Source organism: Arvicola amphibius, chromosome 2, assembly GCF_903992535.2.
Source record: "Arvicola amphibius chromosome 2, mArvAmp1.2, whole genome shotgun sequence".
Taxonomy (NCBI): Eukaryota; Metazoa; Chordata; class Mammalia; order Rodentia; family Cricetidae; genus Arvicola; species Arvicola amphibius.
In genome coordinates, this window is record NC_052048.2 from 60,456,442 (window position 1) to 60,469,296 (window position 12,855).

Here is a 12,855-nt window from a genome sequence, read left to right on the forward strand (position 1 = left end):
AATAACTTTGTAGATTAGTAATTTCTTTTTTTAAGATGAGGAGTTTCTGAGAGCAGTGGCGGTGTGCTCATGTCTATTAGCTATATATCGATCACCTCATGTCTATTAGCTATATATCGATCACCTCATGTCTATTAGCTATATATCGATCACCTCATGTCTATTAGCTATATATCGATCACCTCTGCTTGCGGCGGGGATGGAGACAAGAGAATAGTGAAGCTGGAAGCTTTTTGTTGTGAGAGCAAGACTTGAGCAGTAGGCTGAGAGTGTGGGGGAGGGGAAGCTGCCTTGGGAAGCAGCAGGTTTCAGAATGCTAGAGAGCCTTGTCGTGGCTGGAGCGAGTCTGAGCATGGAGGGCGCTTGGGTGGAGACACTGAGTAGGCGGCTTCATTGGAGCCTTGGGACTGGAAATAAAGCCTTGAATATTGTTAGCCCAAGGGCAGCAGGTGAAAATATAGGCATGGCTCATAACTAATATAATGACATAAGGACTTTAAAATGTCAAGAAGATGTGGGGTTTGAGGAGGGGGACGGCCAAGGTCCAGCCCAGAGGACTTGCCAGTAGGAGTTGTCTGGGCAGAAGAAGAAGCTACGCTCAGCAGAGCAGAGCAGGGTGGTGGGGAGAGAAGCCACACAGGACTGTAGCACCAGGGAAGGAGGGGAGCAAGCTGGGGGAAGGAGGATTATCTGGACACTTGCTTCTAAGCCATCTCCTCCCGTGGTACTGGTCTCAAAGGATGATGCTGCTGCAAGCTGGGCACTTGAGCTGAAGATCTGACACCCACATCTGCCCTGGGTCTGCCCCATTCTCCCGGCCATCTCCTTAGCTCAGGGTTCCACCATTTTTTTTATCAGTTCAGTGAACTTCTCCCCAAATTGATCTCTTTTTATACCTCATCCATCTTGTCTTCTGGAACTCTAGTACCAAATCAATCCAAACACCAACAATGAAAACAAAATCTAACCTTGACACCAACTTCCTCCTCTTATGCAATGCTCTCAACATGGTTAACGCTCCCTCAGTACCGAGGGTGAATGCCCTGGCGAAACACTCAGGACTTTCATTGCTGTGCTCACTGTGTAGTGCCCAAGTTTCATCTCTTACCACATCCCACACCTTTTAAACTTACAATGAAGATACTGTGTGAGTCCTGTAACTAAGCCACACCTTTAGCTGCAGTGGTGCCATCCCCACCCCATCTCCACGTAAGTGATGCCCACTTCTCTTTAAGACACATGACTGGGGCATCTTGTGGTCCCCAGGTAATCAGGAACAATCGCCCCCTCTGCATTGCATCTACTTAAAATCCTTCTCTCGTTCAGAATCTCCCAACCCCACACAACTCCTACCCTGTGACAGCAGTGGGGTGGCCCAGTGCTGAGAAGGAGAGGAAAAACGCTCAATGCTCGTCATGAAACATCTCATCCAGACTGTAGCATTTCTGTAGACCTCTGTGCATTGACGTAGAACCCATTAGTAGACAAAGGACCTCTGGCAATGGCAAAAATCTAAAAGCAGCATCCCGACCAGTTTGCTGTCACCCCGCCCAGAAAAGGCAAGTCCAGGTTTCCGAAGCTGCGCAGCAGCGAGATAAGAGCGGGGCATCCCAGTTAGAGCTATAGCATTCAACAGCCAACCACCAATGGGTACATCTGGGATGGTAGGAATCCTTGGTACCTAGGTGACCAAACATCCAGACTTGCCCAGGAGAGGCCTGGTGTATTTTTGTTAACCCATTGTAATTAAAGCTTCCTTTGTCTCTCAAAACTGGATTTTCAATTATATAGTGATTGAGATTATTAGCTGTCATCTGAGAGAAAGCAGACTGAAGACAAACCTGTGACTGGTCTTCCACCCTTTGTTCATTTATTGTGGGCAATAGTCCACCAGTTAAATGCCACAGTTTTAAGCCTTTCCTGGAGCCCCACTCCCCAGTTCCCATATCAGTGTATCTCGATCTTCACCATCAACTGCAATTGTACATTTCCTAACCCCGCCATGGGGAGGCAGTATTGCATAGCGGTCATTTGCACAGGGTTAGATGCTGAAGACTTGAGGTTTGAAACCAAATGATGGATTGTAAGACTAGACTAACTGGATCAAATCCCAAGTCTACCACTTACTAGCTGTGCATCCTTGAAGAAGTTGCTTGGCTTCTCTGTGAACTCACCTGTAAGCGGGGAAATGTAGAGCAGAGGGAGCAGAACTGGCCACACCCAAAGTGCCAACTGCCATTGCTAAATGACAGTGAACGCCACGCGCTCAGCACAGGGGCCTGCTGTTTGAGAGTACTCAGAACACAAGGAGTCTTCGTTATTTACCCCTGTCGATTCCAAAGAACGTGGCTGGCTGAATGAATGGATGAATAAAAAGGCGCAAGAAGATGAAGACGGAGACAATGTTTTGGCAGAGAGGAAGGCATCAGGGCTGGGAGAGGGCTCAGCGGTGCTCACTGTGGGGCCTGACAACCTGAGTTCATTCCTTGGGACTCACAGCAGAAGGATAGAACCGACTGCAGCAAGTTGTCCATGGACCTCCACTCCTGCACCACAAATAAACAAACGTAATCTTTTTTTTAATGAAGGCATTAATGGTTCTTAGAAGTGTTACTGGGGACATCATAAGTGCGAAAGCTAAAATGTAATGATCCAAGGAGTGAGAAAGGGGAGATAGTTTGTGACTTCAGGACAGGATGCTAGACATAGACAGCCTCACCCTGCTCTTGCCGTCACCTAGAGATGCCCATTCTCTCGACAGAGGCCTTGGGGGTGACTAGGGGAGCCTGCATCACATCCGGGCATGGTGACAGGCAAAGCTTGTAGGTTTAATATGAGAAACAAAGCAGATGGGCTGGGTTTGGAAGAGATCAGCCAGGGTCTACTTTCAACCCTGTGGCCAAGTTTAAAAAAAGAAATAGAGAAACACTTTCAAGGAGTTTCTGGAACAGTATCAAAGCTGGAAATAAATTTGAAGTAGGGAATAGTAAAGAATGGGACCTGGTAGAATGGATGTTTATATGATAAGCTTTGTCCTAAAATATAAACATTATAAATAATAACAATGCATGTTTAATAAATAGAATATATTTGGTAAATATGGTTTATAAATTCCTACATTATTCTCAGGTTAACAATAACTGATGTAAATACACCTCCAGCCTCTCCGTCTTTGCTAACTGTGTTATGCTTTAGCTATTTGGATAAACGAAGCCATACAAAAGCTGCAATATGCTACAATGGTGCAGTATAAAAGAATTGAGAAAATAATGTTCCCTGTCCTTCTTTGACTATGTTTATTGTTTTGCAAGGTTCCTAGTCAATCTATGGACCATAGTTATGGTTTAAAGTTTTATTTTGCTCCCAGGGAACTTTCAATCAAATCTTCAACTCAAATTAAAAATAAGTAGGACCTGAGTGGGACAAACTATTCCTTGGAGGCCAGATGCCACTATGTGCTCTCACCTCACAGAGCGCTCAGATGCCACTGTGTGCTGTCACCGCACAGAGCACCCAGGGGCCACTGTGTGCTGTCACCGCACAGAGCGCTCAGATGCCACTATGTGCTGTCACTGCACAGAGCGCCCAGGGGGCCACTGTGTGCTGTACCGCACAGAGCGCTCAGATGCCACTGTGTGCTGTCACCGCACAGAGTGTCCAGATGCCACCGTGTGCTGTCACCGCACAGAGCGGCTATGTGGGAGAGCTGAGAGACCCTCATGTCATGGAAGAAATGGCCTGGACATCTTTCGGACACTGACTATCCGGTGTGGGTTCCAGGGAAGTGGGAACTTCTGTCTTTGATTACGTGGCTGCAGTAGAATCCAGAATGAGACCAGATACAGCACGAGAGAACCTCCGGTAGAGACCAAGAAAACAAGGGGAAAGTGGGAGTGGTGTAAATGTTCAGAGCCAAGCAACAAACCTTGCAAGGATGATGTGTCCTTGTGTGAATGGCCAAGGCCAGGGGTCAAGTCCATCCCCAACTCTGCCTAGCTTGATGACGACTGCTCTCTTCAGCCTATCAAGGCCAACTGCATTACTCAGATTATGTTCTCAGAGGAGCTTAAAACTGTAGGACACAAACGGTAGAACTCATGCCCAGTCATTTGTTGTATTTTGAAGTTCAGTTACACTTCACGTTCACAGATGAAGATGGAGCCTAAAGATCTTAACATCTTAAAATAAGCAGTTAAATAGAATTGTTAAGGCAAAGGTGTTAAAGACAGCGGTTAGCACCACATGGCTTTAGTGAAGCAAATAAAACAAGAATTTGTGAAACAGAAGATAAAATATGAAATGGGAAGCAAGGGATCTAGGACAATTAATGAAGTATAAAACAATAAGGAAATAGTTAAAGGCACCCAAGAAGTAATGAGGAGCAGAGCTGGCCATGCAGAAAGTGCAGCTGGAAGGCGGGCTTGAGGGGGCGTGGTTTGAAGAGGAAATAGATAGATGAAAGCCACGAGGGGGAGATGATAACAGAAGGGGGGGACATCCAGAGTGCCAGAGTGCTCACTGCTGAAGAACATTCAGGGGAAAATCGTTTAAAGACTTAGTGGAAGACAGTGTGTCTGACTGAAGGAAAGCCTGAAATACAGACTGGATAGCTCCCTCGACCAAGAATCAAAATTAATCATTTATTAGAAGATAAGGATATGTAGACATTTTCTGGTTAGAAATTCTTTTCAAGACTAAAGAAGAAAGAAAACACAGGCTGCCTACAATGGCTTTTGAACATTTAATGCCAAGAATCATGATTTCCAAAAATCATCTTTTTTAATGAGTAAAATTATTTTTTGGTGTCATTTGCTAGTGAAAAAAGCATGAAAGTATTTTCAGATAGATACAGATTGTTCTAGAAAGGGCGTTGTTTTTGTTTTTTTCAATGAAATTCATAAAGGTGAATCAAGATGCACAGAAACATTTAAACTGTGTTATTGTTGCGTAGAAGATGTGATGCTGTATGTGGGGTGTGCACCTGTGGTTGTAGCTCTCAGAAGGCTGTGCCAGGAGGGATGAGAACTCAAGAGTGGTCTGGGCTATACAGCTAGACCCAACTATCGAACTAAATAAAAACAAATAAATAAATGAAGCCAGCCGTGAGCATTGAAGCCCTTTAAGGAAACAAGAAGTTCCCTGATAATTTCAATGTTGAGTTGGGACCATGTCAACAAACAAGAACAGTCTATCATGAGAAGTCTTTGTGGGGAATGCCTACACCATATCTAAATATTAAAATACTTGGAAATAATGGCCACCTCACTGAAAAGTGCCCAAAGTAGGGTCATCCCGTTGAAAGACCCTTTGTGAAACTTTTGCAAGAACGTAAGCAGAAAATATTCCCAGACTTAAATTGTGAGAGAGGACTTTAGAATACTAATAGTGTGTAAAGTACATTGTGAGTGTGTGTATGTTTGTGTGCACGTGTGTGTGTGTGAGTGTGCACATGAGTATCTGACATTAATTTCTAGGAAGAGAACATATTTATAAATAATACAGCAAATAAGTAAATAAATATGGTAGAAGACAATTTCCTTAAGAGAGAGAGACAGAGACAGAGAGAGGAGATTGACTTCTATGATTCACCAAACACTGGGCCAAATGAACTTTTAAGTGGTCCCTAGATTACCTGATCCTAGAAAAATTCTTAAAGCATATGAGTAAGCAGAAAAAGAGAAGACAATAGATTCCCCCACACCCCCAAAAGTAAGACTTGGGTTGTCATTTAGTGTTTTTTAGTTTACAACACCAACTGCTCTACAACCCCAGTAATTACAGCTCTTGAGTGAGTGTGGCTTTTAAACTGCTCAGCCAGCCTTCTCAGACATGTAGGCTTCAAAGTCTGTGCCATCCATTGTTCCCTACTGAAAAGACTACTTGAAGAGATTAGTATCAAAATGAAAAAATATATTTAAAATAAGATGTAAAAAAGAAGCAGAAGTATGTAATGGCCCTAACAATGCTCCAATGAGATTAGGGAGCAAAGTGCAAGACTTGGTTAGATTTCAAAGAAAATATGCACTTTTAATCTAAAATAGCCAATAATTCCTCTTACTACATTTACATAAGGTAGTAAATGTTGTTGATTTTTTTTTTGCTCCCAATCTCCTCCCAGTCCCACCTGCTTGGGTCAGAGATAGCTAGAACACCCAACGTTTTGATGAGAATTGCCCATGTTATAGGTTTTTTGTTCCCCCAAGACCCTTTCAGGTGAGATGTTCTACCTTTTATTCATGCACTTCCTTGAGGAAGACTGGGAGAGTGGGGTCCTTTGGACACATTTGCCATGTCCTCAAGGACTAAGAGATTTCTATGCTGGACCCTCACAGACACAGGCGAAGATGAGTTTCTTCTCAGTGTGTTTAGGAAGCCGGAATCTGCTGAAGATAGTGTGATCATGGACAAAACCGCCTACCAATTTTATTTTATTTTATTTTATTTTATTAAAAATTTCCTCCTCATCCCCGCCTCCCATTTACCCCCTTTCCCCCTCCACTCCCCCTCCCTCTCCTGTCCAGAGAGCAGTAAGGGTTCCCTGCCCTGTGGGAAGTCCAAGTTCCTCCCCATTCCACCCAGGTCTAGGAAGGTGAGCATCCAAACAGGCCAGGCCCCCCAAAAGCCAGTATGCATAGTAGAATCCAAATCCAGTGTCATTGTCCTTGGCTTCTCAGCAGCCCTCATTGTCCGCCATGTTCAGGGAGACCTGTTTTATCCCATGATTTTTCAGTCCCAGTCCAGCTGGGCTTGGTGAGCTCCCATTAGATCAGCCCCACCATCTCAGTGGATGGGAGCACCCCTCGCAGTCCAGACTTCCTTGCTCATGTTTTCCCTCCTTCTGCTCCTCATTTGGACCTTGGGCGCTCAGTCCTGTGCACCAATGTAAAACCTTGAATCCTAAATTTAAAATATCAAGAAAATAACAATTTGGTCAAATAATGGATCCTGAACCCTGGTAAAAATCATGGACTTCACAGTGTTTCGACTTTTACAAAATGTGCCAAGATGGCTTCTGCCTGTGTGGAGAGGGAAAACATGGCATCTTCATGTCTGACTCTGAACACTTACACGTTCTGAAGACAGCATATGAATAATATTTAATATTAATATTGATTTAATAAATCCATCCTAAACCCTATACCCCACAGACACTAGACTTCCCTTTCAAATGCCCATGAAATATTTATTAAGTCACAGATAATGTCCCATGTCTCCCAGCACACAAGGTTTTGCTTCCATAATCTCAGCGACAAAGAACCAGAAGTGAGCTGTGAAGTACCTCAGAACTTCTGCTATAAGGAAGATATTTATGTTTTTATATCAACACATCATAATAATAATAAATAAATAAAAGTAGAAAGATCCAGAATGGAAGAAAGTGGCTGTCTAATCCAGAGGTTGTCAAATTTTGGCCCACTCCCTGTTTCGCTAAAAAAAAATTTTGTTGTAACGGAATCACTTTTATTTGTTAGGGCTCAATGGTTACTTTTATGCTTAAAAAATGAGTTGTTGACATGGAGACCATATATCACGCCCCCAAGGGGCCTAAAGTAGTTACTGTCTGGCTCTTCACAGAAACAGTTAACTGACCCCTGAACTAAGAAAATACAGTAGGATTGTACAAAGAATATCATTACTGAGGTGGCTTTCTGGGTGTTTGCCTGTGTGGTTGGGACCCGTGCCCTCGGTGAGAAGGGCTGGCATTTGGTCACATGCTCTATCTGTTATTACCACCTTGACTTGAAATTCTTAAGAGCTTTCCAACAAGGGCCCTGAGTTTCCAATCTGCACTAGTCCTAACTGCTAATAAAGAAAATTGAAGGAGCAGTAAGTCTTTCTAAAGCTCTGTGGTTTATTACTAAATTCATTAAAACTGTGAGGAAATCTTTGGTCCTCCCTTGTCCCACTGTCTGCCTAACACAGTCACCATGAGGGGTGCCTGCTAAGGGGTGGGGAACTTGCCCCCTTTAGAGCCGATATGACTCCTCCCTTTTAGCATCTGCCCTTCTTTTTTCTGAAATTCTCAAGGAGCCAGGGGAGTATCCATCAACTGCCTTTCTCAGATGCACATTTCTTATGCAAGTGATGCAGAGAGGACCATTTCCTGTGCAATTGCCAGAAAGACTGCAGCAGTTCACAGCATCTCCTCCACTACGTATAAAAGACGCTGAACCAGTGCTCGACCTACTGGCCTATGAAAGTAAAGAGGAATGGAAGCCAGGCCATTGGTGGGGGAGGTCGCTTGTTCTTCCCGGCCTCCCAGGATGCTTAGACCGAAAATAATCACACAGAAATGGTATTAATTAAATTACTGCTTGGCCCATTAGCTCTAGCTTCTTATTGGCTAACTCTTATATTAATTTAACTCATTTCTATTAATCTGTATATTACCATGAGGTCATGGCCTCCCAGCAAAGTTTCGGCATGTCTATCTCTGGCGGCGGCTCCATGGCGTCTCTCTGACTCTGCCTCCTTTCTCCCAGCATGCCATTTAGTTTTCCCCACCTACCTAAGTTCTGCCCTATCAACAGGCCAAGGCAGTTCTTTATTCATTAACCAATCAAAACAACACATAGACAGAAGGCCCTCCCACACCAGGCCTTGTGCAAAGCGAAGGCATCCTTCTACTGCACGCTGCTGCCGTAGCATAGAGAAGATGCAGACGTGACAGATGATGTGGGCAATGCCATTTAAGGAAATGAAAACATGCTCATAGGTGAAGACGGCAGGGACCCCGGCCTTAGTCCTCATGCCTGGAAGCAGGTCACTGCGGGGTAGGCAGTGCCCATGTCTGCTGTGGGGGAGATGTATGGTGGGCACTTCCCATGTCTGCTGTGTTGGAGATGTTTGGTGGGCACTGCCCATGTCTGCTGTGGGGGAGATGTATGGTGGGCAGTGCCCATGTCTGCTTTGTGGGGAAGAAGTATGGTTGCCAGTGCCCTTGTCCGACTGCGGCTGGAGGTGAGCCTCGTGGTGGTCTACCTTTTACTTGTCTTCTACACTTGTGTTTCTGACAGGGAACTAGTTGCTTTGATTATGCTGTATTTTAAAACCCTGTCCTGTGGACCCTTGTTTGTCACTTCCCCACCAGTAACAACTTGACATAGTACCAGTAGTTCATGTCAAAAAATTTGTGTAAGCTTTTTTTTGGTTGTGTGTATGTGTGTGTATATTCATGTGTAGGTACATGTGAGTGTGGTGTGTGTGCATGTGTGAGTATGTGTATATGCATGTTACATGTTAGTGTGTATTGTTTGTGCAACTATTTGTGTGGCATGTGTGTGGTCCATGTGAGTGGTGTGTGTGTGTGTGTGTGGTCTGTGTAAGTATGTGGTGTGTGTGTGGTGTCTGTGTGTGGTGTCTGTGTGTGGTGGCTATATGCATGCATGTGTATGTGTTATGTATGTGAGTGTGCTTTTGTGTACATGAATGTGTGAGTACTTGTGTGGTGGAAGTGTGCTTGTGGTGCGTGTATATGTGTGTGTGGGGGGGTGTGGGTGTGGGTGTGCGCGCGCGTGCGCATGCACGCACGCTGGAAAGGCAGAGTGGAGAAGGGAGCACCTCTCTGGTTAAGATATCTTCTGAATCACGAGCCACAGAAAAACCCTGATATCCTACCACGGCGCCTGTACCGTACTTGTAGTCGACCAGAAATTCCCTATAGCGCTGCCTTCGGTTATTTTCAACAGCACATTCTGGTTTTTCAATCTTGTTTTGTTTCATTTCTGTGAGAAAAAAAAAAGGCTGGCCATACCCCAGTCGCTGATTTCCCAACTCCCTAACTGCATTCTGCAGGGTAAGCGTCATTGTTTTCAAAGCCATCAGTTGGGTTGACTAAGGGGAAGTCACATGGCAGAAGGAGAGTTGAACATCCTGGCTGGTAGAGGCCTCACAGAACCAGATGGAGCAGGATGTGTGTCCCCAGACCAAGGGCAGAGAAGAGGGCTCAGTGGCGTGGTTTGGATCTGAAGTGGTGTCTGAAGTAGAAGTGGAAGGTCCAGGAGGGAGACTTGGCTGTGGCCACAAGGCAACAGCTGATAAGGCCTGGGCCGCATGGGCTCCAGCTTCTTAGGAAGAGGAGCAAAGGAGAGAGAATTGTGTGGGGCGAAGCTGGGAGAAGGCACACAGTGGCAAGAGGGCTTTGGCTCTAATTCTGGGTCCACCCAATCTTCCTGAAGTCTACTGAATGCATCCATCCCCACCCAGGATTGTCTGGGGACCCAAGAGGGTCACTGACACCAATGACTTAAGCCAGGTGGGGCTAAGGATGAGTGGGGCCTGACCATTTTGTAATCTCTCTCTTAGCTACTTAGCTCTCCCTGGTAAGAGGTTGCTGGTAGTGGATCCAGCCACATGCTTGCTTGCTTACGTTTTTATTTATGCTCTGGTTGCTTGTATAACAAATGTGTTTTCTAAGGCATTTAACCGCAGGGGTTTAGAAACTCTCAGAAACAGGAAAGAATGCAGCTTTGTTCAGAAAAGAAATGGGTAAAATCTGGGATTCTGTCTTTGCCCCTACTCTTTGCTTATTAAACCTTGCAAGTGCCTGGCCTGTCACCTGAGGGCAATGCCAGGTTGTTCTATACAGAATCCCTCACTAGGTGTGATGTCAAATAGTTCTTGACTTCTTATCCTATTTCAAATGCTGGAGACAAACTAGACAAATAAAAGTAAGGAGCTTTGCAAGTGCCCTCTGCAGTGATCGTTTATAGAGACGTAGAGTGAACAAGGGTGGTTTCCCTCCCTGGGGAGTAGTGAGCCCTTTTGCGAAAGCCACCACAGTTGATACTGGGAGAGGACACTGATCTTGGCTCTGATTGGATCCCAAGTGAATCAAGTGAATCTTCAAACAGAGGATTCTGTGATGCTGTGCCCAGTTAGAATTCCTGGGAAGCTATTTTAATTCCAAAGTTTGATGGAATTTGTACTTACAGAATAGAGACACAAAAATCCCGAGAAGAGATCCTTCACTAGTCCCATTACCACAAAACCCACCAAGTTCGATGGAAAAGCATCTTTTGGTACTGTTTATATTTGGGCTTAGAGAGAAGTTTTGGTTTCTACCTTGCAGCATGGATAGCAATGACTAGATTAGTCCTACATGGCTGGGGTTCAGGTACTAACTCTTAGCAGGCAAATGGGACATGACATACCATATAAGGTTAACAACGCACAGTTGAGTGGAGAAAAGCCGAGCTTGAATACATGCTGCCATTTCTCCAGCCAACCCTGGCTTCTCCTTGTTGGGATCAGGAATCTGCTTCTAAGCTCAGAGTGAGAGGGGCCACGTCTGAGCTACCAAAGGTCAGCTTCGCTGGGAGTGGCCAGCCTCCTGAGTGGGGGTTTGGGTTCAGCTAGGGTTGTTGGTGTAAAACCCCATTGTTTTACAGTGCACTGAAGGGCTCCTCTCTCCCGAGCCTGAGTCTCTGCTCTCAGTGTGGCCAGGTTCTCACAGAGGTCTGATGTTAGGTGGCACTGGAAAGATGTTCCTGTTAGGCAGCGGGAGAACTAGTGGAGAAAGGGCTTTGTTTAGAAAGCTGGGTTCAGTGGGAGGGGGTAGAAGAGGGGAGTTGGGGTGAAAATGAACAAAAATTGAGCATTATATATGTGGATGCAATTTTCAAATAATTAAGACACTAAATTTAAAACATAAAAGACCTAGAATAACACCCAGCAAAACCAAGAAAAGAAAAAGAAAGGGGAGGAAAGGGTTTCACAACCTCCAGCTCAGCTCCAGCGGATCTGATGCCCTCTGTTGGCCTCAGGTTACAGTGCATGCATGTGTATGTATCACACACATATTACACATATGTGCACACACACACTCAAACATGCACACACATGTACCCAAATAACACACAGAAATAAATGAGTAAAACGAAATCAGACCCCAGCAGAAAATGTTCACAATACGAAGAGTCAGAGCAGAAAGCACGCCACTGCCTCAGCTCCCAGCAGGACAGGCTGGGGCTCGGCTGCACAGATCTGTTGGGGCAGCTGGCCCAATCCCTGCGTTCAGGGGCGTGGCTGCCCCAGGGAAGTAGGATACCCTTAAATAGGATCGGGGCACCGGAAGGAGCCCCGTTTTGCTCTCCCCCGCGTACCTTCTGCTCCGCTGGACCCTTGGTTCTGTAAGTTCCCTTATTTCCCCTTGTATTAAAACTGATTAATTATAAAAGGACTATCGTAGTTATTCCCTAACCCCTACAACCGCCGGTACCGCCGGTACTTGCCGGTACATTTGCCGGTACACAGATCTGTGCACCTAAGGGAAATGGCATAACAGATCTGAGAGACAAAGGCTAAGATCGTCCCTGCTGTGAGAGCCTGAGCAGGCGCACTGTGGGAAAACAGGCGGAGTCAAGGGGGTGAGCAGAAGATTATAAATATCACAATGTCAGATCCAGAAGATTCAAAAGCCTTTCCAAGTCTAAAAATCCCACAACTGCATATTTTCAGAGAACTGATTTCCCTCTCTTTGGTGGGTGCATTCCCGTCTGAGATAGTGAGAGGCTGAGCCATTTTCTTCTTTTATTTATTTTTCTAAATAACCACATTAGAGACAAAAGATTTCCCTCCATGTTTAACTCTCGGTGCCTTCTTAAAATAAAGTCCACCAATTGGTTGGTTATTATTTAGGAAACCTGCTAGATTCAGTTATCCAGTGATTTATTTAAAAATTCTATAGATATCTGTATTTATAAACAAATTAAGACTTGATATGTAATTTTTATGTCAGTATCTTAGTTAGTGTTCGTATTGCTGTGAAGAGAAACTATAACCATGGCAAATTTAAAAAGAAAAACATCTAATTGGGGCTGGCTTACAGCTCAGAGGTTATCGTCATGCCAGGAA

The 12,855-nt window shown here is 44.9% G+C and overlaps 1 protein-coding gene across 3 annotated transcripts in view; it reads left to right on the top strand.

The window, feature by feature from the left end:
- The window catches only part of Antxr1 (ANTXR cell adhesion molecule 1), a 185,763-nt gene that overhangs the window by 10,416 nt on the left and 162,492 nt on the right, over positions 1-12,855 (top strand). The window lies entirely within an intron of this gene.